This window comes from Anabrus simplex, chromosome 4, assembly GCF_040414725.1.
Source record: "Anabrus simplex isolate iqAnaSimp1 chromosome 4, ASM4041472v1, whole genome shotgun sequence".
NCBI lineage: Eukaryota > Metazoa > Arthropoda > Insecta > Orthoptera > Tettigoniidae > Anabrus > Anabrus simplex.
The window spans coordinates 457393446-457407579 of record NC_090268.1 but is presented as its reverse complement, the minus strand read 5'-3'; the positions used below and the strand labels follow the sequence as shown (position 1 = coordinate 457407579).

General features: G+C 48.6%; 1 non-coding gene across 1 annotated transcript; it reads right to left on the bottom strand.

Moving 5' to 3' along the window:
- Window positions 1-525: 525 nt before the first annotated feature.
- LOC136886882 (5S ribosomal RNA) lies at window positions 526-644 on the bottom strand. Its single transcript, XR_010861853.1, has one exon. It is a non-coding gene; the product is annotated as a 5S ribosomal RNA (ribosomal RNA).
- Window positions 645-14134: the final 13490 nt, after the last annotated feature.

The window sequence follows — 14134 nt, the reverse complement described above, 5'->3', positions numbered from 1 at the left end:
TGCCATAAGAGGCCTGCAGGATAAGCTACACTAACCTAAAAGAATAAGAACAGCAAGTTTAGACATAGGGACGTACGATAGGAGGTACGAAAGTTAAAATCCTGGCACGAGTAATTGGAAGCGGTGCTAGGCTCAGCAAGGGTCCCCTAGGTCGACACACACACACACACACACACACACACACACACACACACACACAGAGAGAGAGAGAGAGAGAGAGAGAGAGAGAGAGAGACACGAATAATAATAATAATAATAATAATAATAATAATAATAATAATAATAATAATAATAATAATAATAATGATGTCGCCGCCGCCAGGTTAGGCCGGTCACCTAGGAGGAAATGCAATACTACGCTAAGCTTCGTTCCTGTATAGCCACACGGGGTCGAAGAGCAGCAAAAGGTCTAGCTAGTTTCAGACGTAACAAAAAACGTGATTTAAGCAATTTCTGCTGGCCTGAGGCAAAAGTTGAAAGTAAGTTGTCGTACTGGGACTGGGAAACTTGGTAAAAAGGGAATTGAGCCAACGGCACGTGGTGTTCCCAAGCGGTCACCCATCCAAGTACTGACCACGCCCAATGTTGCTTAACTGCGGTGATCGGACGAGAACCGGTGTATTCAACATGGTATGGCCGTTGGCGAGAGAACGGAGCTTGAAACGTCCATACGAACCGCAAAGCGAGTTTCCTGGAGGTCTTTGTGGCGCGGGGGCGTTGGCAATGGTGCAGGGGTGTGCTCGGAGGTCGCCGTCGCGGAGCGGGCGCGGGTGGTTGTCGCGCTCCGCGGCGAAACGTAACCTAACTCGACTTAACCCCACTTCTCGTAACCTAACCCCAAAAAAACGCGCGCGCTGGCGCGCGCGCGCACACACACACGGGAAGTGTCTAGGGTTGTAATAATAATAATAATAATAATAATAATAATAATAATAATAATAATAATAATAATAATAATAATAATAATAATAATAATTACTGAAGGTGGTTGTGAAGGGGCCGGCGCTGTAGCGCAGGGGCAGCGTGCCTGCCTCGTAGCTGGGGGGCCCGGGTTCAATTCCCGGCCAGGCAAAGGAATTTTACCTCGTTCTAATGGCTGCTTTGAGGTCCACTCAGCCTGCTTGCTTAGGGGCTGTAGTGCCATGGGGGTTGGTCTGGTTTTCATTGTAAAGGACAAAGCAGGAGGATTTTTAGCAATAAGGTAATGCAGTAGTAGTAGTAGTAGTAGTAGTAGTTCTTCCCTCGTTAGCTTATGATTTGAATGTTTTGCACTGTCTTTCGATGTATATGAAGTAGGACAGATAGATAAAATCAGAGTGGAGTTGATAACAAGGCTAACAGATGCTGCTCTTTTTTTTAAAGGTGTGGTGGCCCTGAAAAGGGCCGTTTGTTAAGAATGCAGCAAGGCAGAAAACCTGGCACCTTACTTGGAGCTGGTGTATTTGGTAACTGCCTTGGTACCCTCACTGACGGCGTGCTTGGCCAGCTCACCGGGCAACAGGAGGCGGACGGCAGTCTGGATCTCCCGACTGGTGATGGTGGAGCGCTTGTTGTAGTGGGCCAGACGGGAAGCCTCAGCGGCGATGCGCTCGAAGATGTCGTTGACAAAGCTGTTCATGATGCTCATCGCCTTGCTGGAGATGCCAGTATCAGGATGTACCTGTTTAAGCACCTTGTAGATGTAGATGGCATAGCTTTCCTTCCTCTTGCGCTTCTTCTTCTTGTCTCCCTTGGAGATGTTCTTCTGGGCCTTGCCGGCTTTCTTGGCTGCCTTTCCGCTTGTCTTGGGTGGCATGGTTGTCTCGGATGTCTCCTAGAAAGTAAATTTTGCGGTTTTTTTTTTGTTTTTTTTTTTTTTTTTTTTTTTGTATGATGGCCAGTGGATGGGAGCCCCGGGGCGAAAATGATGCCCCCCTACTCATCTGTTTCCTGGGTTTGGCCGATGAGGCAGGAAGTCTCTGATCTCACTGCACTGGCGGGGGAAAAACCATCTGTCAGATAGGCCAGAGGTCTATCGTCAGAAAAGAAACCCCCAATTCGCTACTAATTTGTTTTCAAATAAAGGAGTCGGAGTGAAGTATTAAATATAAGAGCCCTTCTTAACAAACAGCCCCTACCAGGGAAAGAATTTTGAGATATTTAGTGAGAGGAATGTGTCAATTTGCAAAAGGCCGAAAGGGTTGGTAGGTTCGAAAAATTAAGGCAGGTCATAGAGGATCCAAGGGCCACGGTACTTCAGGCGAGTACTCGGCTTCTTGGTCCTCATGATCCGTTTTAGTAATAGAATACCAGGGTCCTCTGATAGGTTCGAGAGGATCCTAGCCCTGGTCATCCTCACTACTTTATTTATCTGAGATCTAAGTGTGGGGATACGAAGCTCAGCCCGTATCCTCTTGTTAGATTTCAGATAAGGTGCTCTGGTCATCATTCGTAGTGTCTTATTCTGAAAAGTTTGTAATTTTGACAGTGGAGTCTTTGCAATATAGCCCCAGGCCTCGCAGCCATACAGCAGGATGGGCCTGATACATGCTAGGTAAATATTTCTCTTGATGGTGGTAGAGATATACTTATTGCCTAGCAGAGGTCTCAGCGCTTTCATCCGTGCTGTGGCACGCTGTCTGGCCTGTTCTATATTGCATCTCCAGGACAAAGTTCTGTCCAGAATTAGGCCAAGGTATTTAATTTTGTTAGTCCAAGACACGGGGACTTTATTAATAGTGAGGCGATCAAGGCTAGGCCGGCGCCGGGTGAAAATAATTGCTTGTGTTTTCTCCGCATTTATTTTCACCTTGTTCCGGAGACACCACTCCCGGAAGGAATCGATCCATTGTTGCAGTCGTCGGACGGCATAGTCATTTCGTTTCATGCCGATGTAAATGGCTATGTCATCCGCATACTGCTGGATCTCAACTCCATCTAGTGTGGGAAGATCGTTCACATATAGGCCGTAGAGTGTGGGGCTTAGCACTCCTCCCTGTGGGACTCCAGCTCTAAGTACCCGAGGGGTGGATTGCTCCCCTTCACAGGAAATATAAAATTTCCTGTTAGTCAAATATGACTGGATAATTTTGACAAGGTAAGAAGGAACTTTATATAGTTCCAGAAGTTTCACTATGAGATTATCGTGCCAGACAGTGTCAAAAGCTTTCTCTACATCGAAAAATACTGCTGGCACGCTACGGCGCATATTGAACGACCTTGTGACATACTGTGTCAGGCGCAGCACCGCAAGGGGGGCACTGCGCCTGGACCTGAACCCAAACTGCTCAGGTCGCAGTATGTTGCGGGTGCTAAGGTATCCGTTAAGGCGTGAGAGAAGAAGTCTCTCGAATATCTTAGAGATATGTGATAACAGGGTTATCGGACGATAATTTTGTGGGAATAATTTATCCTTCCCTGGCTTCGGGAAGACTATCATTTTACCAGTCTTCCAGACGTCAGGGAAGTATCCCAGTTTGATACAGGCCGAAAATATGGTAGCTAGGAAGATTACTGCTCTATATGGCAGTGATTTGATTTCCTTATTAGAAACCCTGTCATCACCGGGAGACTTCTTCTCATTTAAATTTTTAATTACCCTGCGAACCTCGCGGGGCTGGAAGTCAGGTACGTTAAAGTCTGGTGTCCATTGTCTTTCGAAAGCCAAGGCTTTTCTGCGTATCTCACGGGTCCGTCGTTCGTCATCGTCATCGTCATCGTCAGCTAAGTTGTGAGTTACGCACTGGCTTTCAATGGTATCCGCAAAAGCCTCGGCTTTATCATAGGGGGAGAACACCAGGCCGTGCCGTCCATGGATGGCACGCCGGGGTTCCTGGGTTCGAGTCAGACCGCGAGTTACACGCCAAAAGTCGCGCTCTGACTCGTGCTCCGAAAGATGTCGGCAGAATTCCTCCCATCTTTCAATCTTACGTTCCAGCAAGCGATTGCGGACTTCGCGGGCTAGTTCCTGGTATTCCGCCCGGTCAGCTGGGTCCCGGAATCGTTGCCACCTCTTCCTATATCTATTTTTAATTTGGATCAAATCCTTAAGGAGATCCGGAGTAGTGTCATCCTCAGAACTGGGAGAGTACTGAGAATGATTATTATTATTATTGTTATTAAATTTAGCAGCTCGAATGATGTATTTCCGGGCGTTGCAGACCTTATTGTTAAGGTGCGCAATCGCGCGGTCAACATCATTCGTGCTAGTAATCGGAAATGTTTTCAGGTTTTTATTGACATGCCACGTGAATTTGTGGTAGTCAAGGTTTAGCTTAGAAGTAGGAAGAGACGGCTCGTCGAGCCTAACCCAGGTAAGATTAAAGATGATAGGCTTGTGGTCAGAATTTAGTTCATCAGGGACTAGAAAATCAATAGCCCTGCTGTAATATTTGGTGACTGCGACATCTAGGACATCAGGCGGGCCACCATTATCCGGATAGAAGGTGGGCTCCGTGGGAGCATATACACTGATGTCGGTATCTACCATATGTTGCTGGAGTATTCTCCCCCTAGGATTTATAGTCCTGGAGTTCCAGTCGGTGTGCTTGGAATTCAAGTCGCCTCCGATGATAGAGGGCGTATGGCTAGGATTATTAAGCAAGATATCAAGCTCCGCTGTATGAAGCGGAGCACTGGGGGGGAGATAGGCCGCAAAAATACGATAATGATAATTACTGTGTCTAATCTCGATACCGAGAGACTCAATAGCTCCGAGAGGGAGGGGGTCTATGACGTGATGAGTAAGCTTGGACTTAATCAGCACGGCCACGCCCCCGCCCTCTCTGTCAATTCTATCTTTGCGGTATACCGCAAAGTTTTTAATTTTGAAGGGCATATGAGGTTTCAGCCATGTTTCCCCTAGCAGGAGGATATCGATGTTATGCTCAGAGATAAACGACTCGAGTTCGTATCTCTGAGCAGAAACACCCTTGCAATTCCACGCACAAATTCTGAGGTCCATTGTCAAACAGTGACTGCCTCATTAAGGTTCTGAAAAGTACTGAAAAGCAGCACTTAACAGGACTCCAATTTTGTCAATCACGGTTTCACAAGTCCTCAGTTTAGTTATGGTGTCTTTAATAATGGGCAGTAATTTTGAAAAATTAATCTGCCTCACGAGGTTCAAAATGTCACTCATGCCCGAAAAGTCGGAGATGGGTGACGCTTCCACTGAGGGGGCAGGGTTCGATTCAGGGGCGGGGGCGGCCTGGGCGCCTCCAGCAGCAGCTGCATAGGAAAAGTTGGGATCTACTGCACGGGAGGGGGGGAGAGCCTTTCGCTTCTCGGTTTTCAAGACCTCCCTGACGACCTTCTGTTCCATAATATTGCGGAACAGCTGGCATCCCCTCCAGGAGGCTGGGTGTTCACCCAGGCAGTTAGCACACTTAGCTGGTGCCTCCGGATTTAAGGGGCAGGCAGCAGCTGAGTGGTTTTCACCGCATTTCACACATCTCAGAGGCATTTTACAATAGTTAGCGGTGTGCCCCCACCTCTGACATCGGTGGCACTGAGAGGGGCCCTCACGGCCCCTGAAAGCTTCAATTTTCACAGAGCACCCGCATAAGTGCCTGACGGAGTAAATGGTCTCCGAGAATTTGTCCTTCGGGAGGGTGACGCTCATAACACTTAGAGGTACCACCTTCTTGGACGTGGCATCACGTCGTGTGTACTGGTACACGTCCTGAGGTTGGTATCCAAGTGCTATGAGTTCCTCTCGAACCCAGTCTACGTCCACTGTGGAAACAATATTTCGAATGATAACTTTTAGAAGCCTCTTACTCGCGAGCTGGTGAGTATAGAAGCTCTTTCCATTATCTTCGAAATACTGCTTCAGCAGTAGGTAATCATGCTCGTTTTCTGCATGAAACTTCAGGGCATCCCTGGTATTGATTACCCTGATGTTACCAGTGCAGCGCGATTTTAAGTATTTATAGTGGCGCTGATACTCCGACTTATCAGCTACCACTATGGGGGGAACAGAGACTTTTTTGGGGGCTGATACATCCATGGCCTCGCCCTGGCTTTCTTGCGAGGAGCTCTGCCCTGTCTCTATATTATTTGGGGTCGAACGCGCGACCCCATCAGGCCTAGGAGGCTGAGAGGGGGCAGAGCTGGTGGAGGGGAGGGGGTCAGCTGCGGGAGCTGGCGGTTTAGGCAGGAAGTCAGCTAATGTTAGATTACCGTCAGTAGGCAAGGAAGCCAGGACTCCATATTGGTTGGAAGTGGGGACAGGTTTAGGTTGTAGTGGCCTATTTGCTTGTTTATATCTAGCATATTGCCTACGGAATTTCTTGGCTTGTGGGTGATCACTGCGAAGGAGGAGAGCCAGCTGCGCCGGTATCTCTCCTGTTCTGGAATATTCCACAAGCTTGTCTTTGGTAATGGAGGAGGGCAGTAAATGAATAGCGGAAGCAGCCTTTGTAGCCGGCAAGCCAGAATTAGCACTACCAGAAGGAGATTTAGTAGCAGGCAGAGGAGGAAAGTCCTCTCCACCACCTCCCGGTGGCGGGGATTTAACCATCATGCACTACCAAGCACTGTAAGGTACACCAAGCAAGCAACAACAGCAAGCGATGTAGCACTTACCAGTATAATACAGAGAAGTAGCCAAAAGGATTGCTGTTATCCACTTTAGCGCTTCACTTGTATATACTTATGTATGCCTTGAATATATTAAAATGCACAAGCTCACTCCAAATCAACGTGCGGGAGAATACACAGTAAAGCGTCCGCTGTCACCAGAGGATTGTTCTCGAAAGGGCTGAAATTTTGCGGGCCCCTTGCAATTCTTTTTAAGACCGAGAGGGCTGCATGCGACTAGCCAATGAGCGCAAGCTTACTGCAGCCTTATTGGTTGGCTCGTAACGTTGAGCAACCTTGCAGGCTACAAAACTGGTGCGCAGAGTGATTCGGTATCATTTTCGAAGTAGAGCAGCAGAGCATCATGTCAGGACGAGGAAAGGGAGGAAAAGTTAAGGGCAAGTCCAAGAGTCGCTCCAGCCGTGCAGGCCTGCAGTTCCCTGTCGGCCGTATCCACCGTCTCCTCCGCAAGGGAAACTACGCTGAGCGAGTGGGTGCTGGGGCTCCTGTGTACCTGGCCGCAGTCATGGAATACCTGGCAGCTGAAGTTCTTGAGTTGGCGGGCAATGCAGCCCGTGACAACAAGAAGACCAGGATCATCCCTCGTCACTTACAGTTGGCCATCCGTAACGACGAGGAGTTGAACAAGTTGCTGTCCGGAGTGACCATTGCCCAGGGTGGTGTTCTGCCCAACATCCAGGCAGTGCTCCTGCCTAAGAAGACTGAGAAGAAGGCTTAAGTTCCTGTTCTCGGTCAGGGCGTTGGCTCACCGGAAAAATATAAATAAACGGCCCTTTTCAGGGCCACCAACACCTTAAGATAAGAGCTGTTTGTCTATCATGCTGGTATAGCTATCTTACAGAAGTATGGAAAAATCCTGAAGTGATAGAGCAGTTCAGACAACTCTCCTAATAATAATGATAATAATAACAATAATGAGACACTGCAAATATGAGGGCATCTGTAACATTAGCCAGGAGAGCACAAGAATAGCCTTACCTTTGAGGTTATTTATTTAAGGGGGAAATGAGTGAAGTAGCTCCAGGCCCCTCTTAATATTTAATTTTCAGAAGGGAAGGAAGAAGGAAGTACATTATAGATTTCATTTCATTAATGCTGTATAATTCTGTTCTTGACTGCTGGATACTACCGACCTATGCATGTAAGAACACACACTTAACTAGAGAGGAAAGGATACTTAAAGTAGTATATTTACAATACTTTGTGTATCAGATGTGCACGGCAAGGAAGATAATGTTTGTTTTCTCTTGTTAGCATTAAAATGTAGACATCATAACTGATAATGAGGGCTTTTTTTTCCGTGCAGGTTTCGGGGAGATGACTGTTTTGAGAGGGAGAATAGCGCAAGCTACGTTAGAGGAGTACTGTAAGTGGGACTCTGTGCTCTTTTGAGAGGTAAGTGGTGGCCCTGAAAAGGGCCGTTTTTTAAATACTGCATGCTCACAAACGGGAGCACGCTCGGAGGAGACTTAACCACCGAAACCGTACAGGGTGCGTCCCTGCCTCTTGAGAGCATAGACGACATCCATGGCGGTCACAGTCTTCCTCTTGGCGTGCTCGGTGTAGGTGACGGCATCCCGGATAACGTTCTCCAGGAATACCTTGAGCACGCCACGGGTCTCCTCGTAGATAAGTCCCGAAATACGCTTGACTCCACCTCTGCGAGCGAGACGTCTGATGGCAGGCTTAGTGATGCCCTGGATGTTGTCTCGGAGCACCTTCCTGTGACGCTTGGCGCCTCCTTTGCCGAGTCCCTTGCCTCCCTTGCCTCGTCCAGTCATGATAGATCAGTAGAGCTGCGAGTTCAGAGCTAGAATGCGGCTGGCACTCGCTCTCTCTGAAGTGCGAGACCACGTGACCCCCCGAAGGGGGGTCTCGTGGTTTTGTTTTGAATCTTTTGTGGGACCGCCGACCTTTCTGGGTCCTTTGTCCCATGCCAACTGGTTGGTGAAATTGCTTGGTTCAACTTGCTGTCCTCGTTCTTCCGTTGGTTCTTCTCTGCAGTCGACTATGCCATCTTGTGGCATTGTAATTTCAGCCCTATATTCCAGTATTTCAGGAGGGTAGGGCAGGTTCGATTTGGGAATTATATATCAGATTTGGCTGACGAAGGGTGGTAGGGTGTTGGCTTTGGAGACGGTTGAGGTGTGTAGGAGTTCGTAGGCGTGCGACAGATTTGTATTTCAGGAGCATACAGTATTTACGGGGGATGGGTTTGAATTCGGGAGATGGTGGCTTTACGTTGCAGTGGTGAGGAGAGTTAGAAGGCATTTGAGAAGCTCAATAGCAGGAGGGTTGAGTTGTTGTGGTATGTTGTAAGCGGGAGGTGGTGGGATCTTTAGGCTGAGTAGTGATGGTTGTTGTGGTTGGTTGGCAGGTTGCTGGTGACGTAGATGCTTATTTGCAATATACTGGGCTTTGAGTGCCTTTTTCAGGAATGGACACCCAGGATAGGATGCGGCGTGGTTGCCCTTGCAGTTAGCGCAAATGGCCTCTTTTCGAGGGACTGGGCAGGTGGAGTGATGGTGATGGTCGCCGCACCTGTTGCAGCGGACCTCATTTGTGCAGGTGGCAGCAGTGTGGTGCAGTTGAAGACAGTTATAGCACATGATAATGGTAGCAGGTTTTGAGCGAGGTGCGGTTCTCTTTCGAGCGGGGGCGGAGGATGTAGTGGTTGCAGGAGGGGGTGCCTCCGGTTCTATTGCAGGTGTGGTTGGATTATTTTCAGCGCTTTCCAGGTTAGGCTGTACATGTGTGGTAGCCGAAGAGTGGGAAGTTTCAGAGTCAGTCTGGACTTGTGTGGTAGCTGAAGGGTAAGTGATTGCTGGGTCGGTTTGAAGGCTGATGTCCACTAGAGATGGAGTTGGGTCAGTTTGCACTGCGCAGGCGCAGAAACTAGGTTCCTCTTCCTGCGATTCTTCTTCTTCTTCTTCGTTGTCTACTTCTTCGTTGTCTTCTTCTTCTGTTTTCGGGTCATCGGATTTGTGGTCAGGATGAGAATCAAGTGGGTGCAGTACCAGAGGCTTGGGGACATCCTTTAGGGAGAGTAGTATGTCTAAGATGAGGGTGAGATGTTCTGGGAATGGTTTAATCAATAGTATTCCGCTGTCAGTCTCTTCTATTGTGACTATGTGGGTTTCAATGATATGCTTGATTGCGCCAAGGATTGTAGCGCGATTCTGGGGCACATATCCAGAGATGTAAAGGGGAATGATAATTATCTTGGTTTCAGGGGGAGTTCGACCTCCCCTCCTAAAGGAGAAAGAGTTTTCGTAAAAATAGCCTTCCTCATCAAACGTAGGGTCGTAGCTTGTCTGGGGCTCTGGTATGGGAGATAGAGCTGGGGACGGTAGCCTGTAAGAGGGCTGCGAGGCGGGGCTGCGGTTAGGGGTGGAACGGGCGCGGGACGTGTTGCTCCTAGTTTGGTAGTTTCTAGGAGGGTCTGGAACAGGGGTCCAGCTACTCAGTCCACCGGACTTGTTCCTGGATCGTGGCTTGTTAGGCATGGCGGGATTTTTCTTGGCAGGGATTTATTGGTTGAAGGCTGGGAAAGGTAAGGATGAAATACTGGAAAGGTCAAACGCAGTAGCGGACCAGGCTGGGTATTCAACTTGTTGCCTGTGTCGTGTCAGGCTAGTTTTTTATACGTGGATTACGCCACAGGCAAGACACGCGCACAGGACACCAAGCTGTATTGACAAATAAGCTCTGTGGTCACTAAAGTGACCGTTGACTGCAGTTGTCTTCTTGGCTGGGGCGCAGCTAGCGAGCGCTAGCGGCGAGGCTGACGTCTAGGCGGGCTTCTCCTCGGCTGTATGGGGCTAGCGAGTGCTAGCGGCGATGAGTTCCTCTTGCTGGCTGTGGGCTGGATATCCAGGCCTCGGGGCTAGTCTCTCCGATGTGCTCTCTACCGTGGCTGCACGACGAAGGATGACTGGCACTCGCGACCCCTCGCTTTTGTTGAAAGTGCCTGGCCCCGGTGACGTCAGCACCGCCCGGCCAATGGGAGTGCAGCTGCTACCGAGGGTGGGGGAAGCGAAGCAATAAAACAGCCGGGCAGCAAGCCCCCGCACCATTCTTCCTGGGACGAGTCGACAGTGAGCACGTGATGGCCCGTACTAAGCAGACTGCACGTAAATCTACCGGAGGCAAGGCCCCGCGCAAGCAACTGGCCACCAAGGCTGCCCGTAAGAGCGCGCCTGCCACCGGAGGAGTGAAGAAGCCTCATCGTTACAGGCCCGGCACCGTGGCCCTGCGTGAGATCAGGCGCTACCAGAAGAGCACTGAGCTTCTGATCCGCAAGCTGCCCTTCCAGCGGCTGGTGAGAGAGATAGCTCAGGACTTCAAGACCGACCTGCGCTTCCAGAGCTCGGCTGTCATGGCCTTGCAGGAGGCCAGTGAGGCCTACCTGGTGGGTCTTTTTGAAGACACCAACTTGTGTGCCATCCACGCCAAGCGTGTCACCATCATGCCTAAGGACATCCAGCTCGCCCGCCGCATCCGTGGCGAACGTGCCTAAGTCCGGTGCTTGTCTTATGGCTGGAGCTTTACCAAACGGCCCTTTTCAGGGCCACCAAAATTTCCTAGAAGAGTAGTTATTGTCTCTCTGGTCTAGGATAGAAGGAAAACGAAAAGAAAAAAAAAAAAAAAAAAAAAAAAAAAAAAGCTAGTGGTTCCTCTAGGTTCAAGGAAAAATCTAAGAGTAACAGAAAATAATAATAATAATAATAATAATAATAATAATAATAATAATAATAATAATCTTGAGTACTGAGTACAATAATTCATTAATTAATATCTAGGAGGTGATAGTTATAATAATAATAATAATAATAATAATAATAATAATAATAATAATAACAACAACAACAGCAACAGCAAAAGTGCAGTAAGTAAGGATAAAGAAAAATGTAGTCAAGTACAATAATAATGAAATTCGAAGAGTGAGTCGCCCCGCAATGAGACAAACTAGCCTGTTTAGGAGGCAGAGATAGGAGAGGCCAGGGTTCCAGCCTTGGACAGTGACTGACATAATATGCTCTCTTGGGGAATAAAATTGATGGCCCTGATAAGGGCCGTTTTTCCTCTGCTCTTACGAGAGCAAGAGGTGCGTGTAGAAGGAAGCAAGAACACGAAATGTCCTCACTTCCTTTTTGCTGGAGCCTTTTTAGGCGAGGCCTTGGGCTTAGCGGCCTTTTTAGGCTTAGGTGCCTTAGGCTTCTTAGTGGGCACCTTGGCGGCCTTCTTAGCCTTGGAAGGAGCCTTCTGCTTGGGTTTGGGAGCAGGAGCGGCCTTCTTCTTCTCAGCAGGCTTTTTGGAAATGGCTTTCTTGGCTGCAGCCTTGGCTCCACCAGCCTTCTTCGCCTTGGGGATGCGCTTCTCCTTGGGGGCAGCGGACCGCTTGACAGGGGCTGCGCTGGCCTTCTCCGGCTTGGCAGCCGAAGCGAGCTTGAAGGAACCTGAAGCTCCCTTCCCCTTGGTCTGGACCAGCTCTCCGGAAGCCACGGCAGATTTCAGGTACTTCTTGATGAAAGGGGCCAGCTTCTCAGAGTCCACCTTGTAGTTGGCAGAGATGTACTTCTTGATAGCCTGCAGAGAAGATCCACCTCGTTCCTTTAGGCTCTTGATGGCACTGCCCACCATCTCGGAGGTTTTCGGATGGGCAGGCTTGGTGCGAGGTTTCTTCGATGCAGAAGCCTTGCTCTTCTTGGGCGACGCCTGGGCCGGAGCCGAGGCGGGTGCAGATGCTGCCGATGCTGTTGCTGTGTCAGCCATGGTCACGATCAGAATGTGTTCGCGCTCTCCCCTGGTTATCTGAGTGTATCAGGCTACTCGGACCGCGCAGGAAACAGCAGTGGCTGGCTGTCGGGTGGGTTGCGCGGCGACAAGTTGGGGACGTGCTTCCTAGCTCCTTTCTCGTGCTCCCTGCGTCTTTAAGGGGTGGGTTACAATCAGGGTTCGGTTAGGAAGGGATAGTCAAAGGTTTGACGCTGCTCCTCAGGTGGCAGAAGTACTCGTCACCTTGCTTCGGGCGTCCTGATGGAGGTGCGTTCGATGGGCAGCATTTCACCAGCCGCCTCTCCATGCCGACGTTTAGGGGCGGCCGTCGTCGTCGCGACGCCCCCGGGAGTGACCCCCTCTTACCTGAAGGAAGCCCAATCCTTCCTCTAGCAATGGAGCTGAACGGCCATCCTCAGGCTCTAACCCCTTCCGAGTGAGAGCAAAGGCAAGTCAGCCTTTAGGTAGTTTTCCACAGAGTGAAGCAGACCTGCTGTAATCTGCCTCTTGTAGCTTTGCTTGAAAGGACCTACAGGATAAAGGACATAAGTTAGAAGCTAGCCTCCATGACTCGTTCGACTCCTGCTTTCCTGCAGGTAGCGCCAATCTCGTAAAGTCCTAGCCTTTAGGCCTCTATTTATAAGGCTCTCAACTCTGTACAGTCTCTCACATCCAGCAGCTTTCAGCCCCTGTCGGGGGTCGAAAGCTCAGGTTGGGAAAAGGGACAGCCTGCCCAAGGGAACCTCTAGATGTTTCTTAGGGCATAATTAAATTTCCAGTTCGCTACAGAGCCTGTACCGCCTCAGGAGAGGCTTCACCCCTCGCCTGCTGGATGGAGGCATTGTGAGTCGTATCTTACTGCCTCCAGTGGGCTGCGAAGGCAGGATTGAGAACACCGTGACGGAGGAAGGGGCAGTCAGTCCAGACTCTTCAAAGAACAGATTTCCTGTACCAGGAGATGATAAGTCTGTCAGTTTGATAGACCTGGCAACATCCCTTACCTTCGGTCAAATTTCTTTAGGATGAGAGACCCTTTGAGACAGCAACTCAGCAGATTTATTGGATGGATGGAAGGAAGGAAGGAAGGAAGGAAAGAAGGAAGGAAGGAAGGAAGGAAGGAAGGAAGGAAGGAAGGAAGGACCATGGTTTCCCAACAAACTTCTCTGCAAGACATTGCCACAACTTACAAGGAAAAAATGTAAAGGTTTGAGGTGCTGCAACACTCATACAGCTAACATCTCACTTAAATGGTCCTGAAAGAAAGAAAGAAAGAAAGAAAGAAAGAAAGAAAGAAAGAAAGAAAGAAAGGAAAATAATAATAATAATAATAATAATAATAATAATAATAATAATAATAATAATAATAATAATAATAATAATAATAAGAAGAAGAAGAAGAAGAAGAAGAAGAAGAAGAAGAAGAAGAAGAAGAAGAAGTTGTGTTTAATGACCCTTCAATAGGAGTTTATTTTTTGAGAGAAGCTCTTGTTTTTACCTTGAATATGTATACTCTGAACGAGGTGAAGCAGAATTTGAAGCCAACTGATCGCGCCGAGACTCGATCTTGCTACCCACCTTCATCATACAGAGTAGCGTATGATGATGATGATGATGATGATGATGATGATGATGATGATGATGGTAGTAATAACTGTATCCAAAATTCAGGTAACATCAGTTTTTACTCGCAAAATGGTTTCATGATTTCTTTGGCTAAGAGAACCATGCGGTAACCCTAACCTCGAAAATGAATTGTCGCTCTCGATTTATAAGA